This window comes from Asparagus officinalis, chromosome 8, assembly GCF_001876935.1.
Source record: "Asparagus officinalis chromosome 8, Aspof.V1, whole genome shotgun sequence".
Lineage (NCBI taxonomy): Eukaryota > Viridiplantae > Streptophyta > Magnoliopsida > Asparagales > Asparagaceae > Asparagus > Asparagus officinalis.
This window is the reverse complement of record NC_033801.1, coordinates 59,817,003-59,824,099: the sequence shown is the minus strand read 5'-3', so window position 1 is coordinate 59,824,099 and position 7,097 is coordinate 59,817,003.

The window sequence follows — 7,097 nt, the reverse complement described above, 5'->3', positions numbered from 1 at the left end:
ATTGAACCACCCCCAATATCGTTATTGGGAGGATCCGTTAAACCACCACCAGCGTTATTGCTATTGGGAGGAGTATCAGTCATAATGACTTCATCCACTTCTGGATCACTGTCATCTATAACATTCTGAGTGTGGTGGCTGGATTCAGCTCGCTGACTGGACTCAGGAAGTTGAGACCGTTGAGCTAGCAATTCTTTTATTTGTTGAATAGTTAACTCCATCTCTGTCTTTATCTCAGCTCTAATTTCTTCACGTTGCTTCGTTAGAGCTTCTTGAAGCATTTGAGCAAATTGATCAGAGGTGATCGTGAGTACTTCTCTGGTTTGTCCCGTGCTAGACATTGTATCATCAGAAGCGATTGCAGAACAAGTGTCCGAGAATTCATCCTCCGAGGACATTCCTTCTTGCATTCTCTTGTAATCTCTGCGTCTGATGGCTCCTAATTAGAGTCGAGACATCCGTTGAGCAATTTTTGGATTGACCTTTCCTCTCGGGGAAAAGTCGGGATTTGAGTCACTTGAATGCTGCTTAGACTTTCTTTTATCAACCATATTGATGGTGATTTCAAGGAATTCATCATCTTGGACAGCTGATCTTCTCTTGCGGAAATGTCTCGGCTTAGGCTTCGACATTTCGGTGAAAAGACTGTGGAATACCGAGACTCTTTGAGGGATGACATCTTGTTTGGCATAGTTATATTCTGACAACGCTGCCTTAATGAGTCGCACACAGGAACAATGAGAGTTCATTTTTTGAACAATTCTCTTTGGAAATTTATTCGCACCCCCAGCTTGATAGTACGATTTATCGGTATGATTGCCGGAAAATCCTATCGTCTGTTGGTATGATCTCCCAGGTATAACGATGTCTTTTGGCGAACATGTCTTCCTCTAAGGATGTAAAGTCTTGTTGGCATTCTCAGGACAAATTATTGTTGCCTTTGAGCGATCCAAGGTCATGTCAGGAGTCACACGTTTAGAACCACCCCCTTGCGGGTGCGGAGTCTTAACGGGCTCGGAATGCTGATTTTGTACAACTCCGTTTTTTGGAATCCAAACTTTGCAGAGTTTTGGTGGTTCTTTGGCCACCGTTTCCTTGTTTCTTTCTCGTCTTCGTTGTAAGAGAGCACGGGCATGAGCTGCGTTTGCACGACGCTTTTGTATACGTTCTTTGAGAGTCGAACGAGTTCTTTTGACAAGAGTCCATTCATCCGTCATTAGTTTAGCGGAGATATGAGTAATTGTTTGTTGAGATAACTGAACCACTCTATGCCTCCTCGACTCTAGGTCCGCGTGATAACGAACCCCGTTGGTTTGTTCCAAAGCCTTAGCCATTTGACGAGCGCGGCGTTGGCGTCGCCTCTGATGAGCCCTCTTCGTCAGAGTTGGCGAACTTCGATCGAACGACTCCTTAATTAGGGAGGAATGATCATGAGCAGAGCTTCCGGCTTTGAGGGTTGCCAGAATAATGTTGCGAGGCATGACCTCAACAACGATTGGGTGAGAGGCTTCACTTTTAGCCTTCTCTGGCGTATAGGCCTTTTTCAATGATGAGATCCTCTTGTACTTACGAGATAATGAAGATCTTGAAGAGGACGATGAGATATATTCCTCAAACTTGGTTTGGTCGAATTCATACTCGACCATGGATTCAACCGGTACCTTGATTGGCTGCGACACGACGGTCTTGGCAGCGCGACCATTGGCTCCCACTTTGGTCGCCAGTTTGTTTTTGTCAAAAGTTGGTCTCGTTGTGGAATTCATTATATCTTCGGTCGATTACAACAAATTCGAAAGAACTAGCCTTTTTATAAGACTTCTTCTACACAACAAAATGAAAATTACAACTTTTTAGAAACAAACGCAGGATCGTTGTTTGGATCGCTGCTTGCGTGGGATCTTTGCCTGTGCCGGGAGTGCTTTGACTCGTGGACCACCAAATCACAGATTCGGATTGAATCGTGAGGTGTTTAATGATTCTTCCTTCGTTTATCGAAGTGAGAATTTGAAACGAAGATCTTATCAAAGTAAGAATGTTGTTCTTCTTAAGATCAAGTCAAAGCTCGAATCTTAAGGAATTGCCAGAAGCTCAGGAACTCTGCTCTGTCTGCTCCAAAGTGATCAAGAATGATCATCCCCTTCCAAAAAATGATCTTAGGGGGGGTATTTATAACCCCTAGGAACAGTTAGAGGAAAATGAGCTCGCGAGACAGCATTTGCTGTCTCGGCTGCCGAGACAGTGTTTGCTGTCTCGGCCCGCGAGACAGTAAATGCTATCTCGGAAACAGTAACCGTCAGGCAGTTTTCGTTTTAACTGCCTTCCCACGTTTCAAACTCCGTTATTTTGGCAGTTATCCACGTGATTCAAAATAAAATAAATGAATTATTAGAAATTGGCCCGAGGAAAGTGAAAGAAAGGGAATGAGCGCCCAAATGAAAACCCGTTCTCTGAAAGTTTTGATGTTGTAGTTATTGATGTATTGCTTATATATGAGATGCACTTGGTAAGCGGCCTACCTACTTGTTATTGATGGATGTCTTGAGTGCTTTAGTTATTGAAATGCCCTGAAAATTTTGAAGATTAAGATCGAACTATGTTTGTGCTCAAATCTCTACAGAAAAGAATGGTTTCAGTTTTCAGGGTGCCTCGTTCCATTTTCCATTTGTTAGTGGTGTTATACTTATAAGGAACATAATTATTTCTTCCAATATTTTGTGAAATAATTTGTCGGGATGTTTTCTCATTTGAGAGCTTTTGAGGTAGTAGCTGGTTGACTTGGCAGTGAGGTATATTGTGAAGGTGTTAAGCATGAAAAGGAGCTAAAAACGATCTTTGCTAATAGGACAGAAAATAAAAGGTTAAAGCGGAAAGCGTTGCTATAAGTGGGTGTATGGGGTTGATATGTGCAAATAGGACAGAAAATAGAATATCCAGGTGGTGCTATTAGCTGCTTTGAGTGGAATTTTAGTGATTTTATTATTCTTTGTCTGAGCGGACTACGTACTATGTATATCAAGTGTACTGAACCGTTCATTATAAGTATATGTCACGTCAAATTAGAGGTACGAATTGGATTATCATAATTAGTTGAATGAAATATGGTGATACGGTGTATTGAATATCTAGACGATCATCTAAGGTTTTAAGCACAGACAAATGAATCTGTATGATCTGAAAGTGGATTTTATATACTAGACAATTAAAGTAACAACATAAAATTAGCATAACACTGATGACAGTAAGTTTGACACCTGATGATGGGTTTTATTCTTATTATAGCCCTTAGATTAATTTAAGCCCGATCCACATATCCTGGCCCATTAAGCACCAAGCCCCCATCTCCCATTCTCAGTTATGTCCAAACCTCTCCAAAACCCTCGCTTCCATATCCCCCCTCTGATCGCCGCCCCCAATGGCATCGCAACGACGCCTAACCCTAACCCTAACCCGCCATTTCCGATCTCTCCTCTCCTCATCTCCTCCTCCTTCTCTCATCAAATCTCAAACCCTAACTCTTCGATCTCTTCACCTCTCAACCCTCAAAAACCCTCACTCCAACTCCATCCTCCCCCTTTATCAACATCAATCCATCGATCCTCCTCGAAGTCGCCATTTCTCTTCTCGACCTTCGGATCCATTGGGAGACGATGATGAAGATGACGAAGAGGAAGAAGAAAGAGAATACAAAGAAGAAGAAGAAGAAGATGATGATGATGATGATGAAGGCGATGAGAGCTGCAATAGATCAGTGAAGACATTTCGAGTGAGTGGGAAATCTGAGGAGGAGAAAGCGAACGAGGCTGCTGATATCGGGTACAAATTGATTGGGCCGCTAGATCCTTCAGAGCGGCCGTTTAAACCTTGGGATTCTGTTTTTACTGTTGTCCAGGTCTGTGACTTTTGACTTCTTTTGGTTTTAAAACTTTACAAGGTTTTGTCTTTGGGACTGTATTGTTTGTGTTTATTGTAGATTGGTTCGCACCAGTTTAAAGTTAGTAACGGGGATTCGATTTTCACTGAAAGGTTGAAGTTTTGCGATGTTAATGGAAAGGTAAGGTGTTGCGTATTGAAGACTTTAGGGTTCTTTTGATTTTTACAGTATATGCAACTTTCACCTGTAACGTGGAATTGTTAGTCTGGGGAATTTGGCTACATTTCAATAGGAAACTGTAAGTTTAGTTATGAAATTACGATATAAATATTTGTTACTGTAAAACATTCAGTTATAGTGCACATCACGCTGACACATACTTTTGTCGAGGATGCTTCTATACAAAGGATAAGACTTTCGTGTTCTTATGCAAGGTCCCAATTCAGTAGAATAATCTTGTTGTAAATGCCCTTACGCGTGTCATTATGCAAACTTGACTTGGTTTACATTCGGCTTGTTTAATGCAGAGCTTCTCATCTAATGTCTGAGATGTCAATCCTTCCATTTTTCTCTTGTTGCATTGTTCTTAAAGAGCATATTACGACAGTTAAGAAGTGTGATTTAATAGAATGGTCCAATGTCTATACCCATAACTGTTCAAGATGACTGCTTGGTTTGATGAACCAGTTGATTGCACAGGTAGGGCAGGAATTGGAGGTCAATACTACTTACCATCTGTTTCTTCTCAAAGATTAATTATTAGATTTATTGCTTCTTTCTAAAATTAAAAAAATTCCCAAGATGATCCTTTAACACGACTCTTTTCCCTATTTTTTCTTCTAGATTCCTAGAATATGTTGTATACCCATCTTATCTCATACTTCCGGTTCACCACTGTCAGTCAGCAACAGGTAGTGCAAAGAAGGCGAATAACGCTGGGTTGGCTTAGGAATTCTGGAGGAGCGTCTCACTTCTGGCGTGCTTGGTTCTTCTTGAACTGCTTCAGGGCTAGATTGAACATCATTTTCAGAAATCTCCTCAAATTCAACAAATTCTTTTGTTTCAACCTTTGTATTGGAGCTACTTGATTCTGCAATTGATCTGTCTTTGTACAACACATTCTCATTGAATATGACATCTCTGCTTCTGATGATCTTTCGATTTTTATAATCCCAAAACCGGTAACCGAACTCATCACCACTATAACCAACAAAACACATTTGTTAGATTTGGCATCAAGTTTACTTCTTTCAGCGGAATCTATGTGTACATAAGAGATACAACCAAAAATTCTTAAATGCGAAAGGTTTACCTCTTTTCTGCTCCACGCTTCATCCGGTATTCCACAATCCAAGGGAACTGAGGGACCGCAGTTGATTAGGTAGGCTGCGGTATTGATAGCTTCAGCCTATAGGAACTTGGGCAAGCCGACATGTATCCTCATGCTTCTGGCACGTTCGTTCAAAGTTCTATTCATGCGTTACGCTACACCATTCTGCTGCGGTGTCATGGGAACAGTTTTCTCCATCTTGATCCTGTTGTTTGCGCAAAATTCTTTGAATCTACTGTCATTGTAATCTCCTCAATTGTTTGACCTTAACCGCTTTATCTTCAAACTAGTTTCATTTTCCATCATGTCCTTCCATTTTCTGAAGGTATCAAAGACTTCTGATTTCTTCTTTAGAAATAGACCCATACATTCCTTGTAGAATCATCAATGAAGGTGACATAGTACAGTGAACCCGCAAGAGATGAAACTGGAGATGGCCCCATACGTCGGTATGAACCAACTCTAACTTTTCTGCCTTGGGTGTCTTGCCAATCTTTTCAAAACTGAATTTCTTCTGTTTGCCAAAGATATAATCCTCGCATAGGCCGACATCTACATTCTTCAGATCCGGCAGCTTCCCTTTTGACAGAAGTGTCTTCATCCATTTCTCGCTCATATGGCCAAGCCTTTAGTACCATAGGTTTGATTTTTCATCTGCATCTGTTTCTGCAATAATATTCTCTAGGTTAGAGGTTACATAGAGAGTACCACTTTTCTTACCTCGAGCAATGACGAGTGCTCCTTTGGTAATCTTCCATTCATGACCTGAGAAAGTTATACAGTAACCCTCTCTATCAAGCTGTCCTACGGAGATCAAATTTCTTTTAAGGCCAGGAATATGTCTCACTCCTTGCAGCGTCCATGTGTTATGATTTGGCAATTTTAATCGGATGTCTCCCTTACCAACGATCTTCAAGGTTTCATCATCTGCTAGATGTACCTTTTCGAAATCACCGCTGACGTAGTTCTCCATGATTTCCCGGCAAGGGGTGGTATGGTAGGATGCTCCTAAATTAAGAATCCATGATTCAATCGGACCGTTGACGCTTAGAATCATAGGATCACCTCCTTCCTCGGTCACGTTGGCAAACTTCTATGCGCCGGTATTTTTCTTCGATGCCTGACACTCCCTCTTGAAATGACACTTCTTGCTAGAATTGTAGCACTTAAAATCTTTCTTTACTGATCTAGATTTGCTTGTTCTACAATTTGATTTGCCGTGATTTGAACTTCTTTCTGAAAGCCAATCTAGAAAAGGTTACTTTTACGGTGAAGTGAACCACACAATAATACTGAAGCAGAGACGTGAAGCTGAAATTGGCCCGAGGAAAGTGAAAGAAAGGGAATGAGCGCCCAAATGAAAACCTGTACTCTGAAAGTTTTGATGTTGTAGTTATTGATGTATTGCTTATATATGAGATGCACTTGGTAAGCGGCCTACCTACTTGTTATTGATGGATGTCTTGAGTGCTTTAGTTATTGAAATGCCCTGAAAATTTTGAAGATTAAGATCGAACTATGTTTGTGCTCAAATCTCTACAGAAAAGAAGGCTGCGACACGACGGTCTCGGCAGCGAGACCGTTGGCTCCCACTGTGGTCGCCAGCTTGTTTGCGTCAAAAGTTGGTTTTGTTATGGAATTCATTATATCTTCGGTCGATTACAACAAATTCGAAAGAACTAGCCTTTTTATAAGACTTCTTCTACACAACAAAATGAAAATTATAACTTTTTAGAAACAAACGCAGGATCGTTGTTTGGATCGCTGCTTGCGTGGGATCTTTACCTGTGCCGGGAGTGCTTTGACTCGTGGACCACCAAATCACATATTTGGATTGAATCGTGAGGGGTTTAATGATTCTTCCTTCGTTTATCGAAGTGAGAATTTGAAACGAAG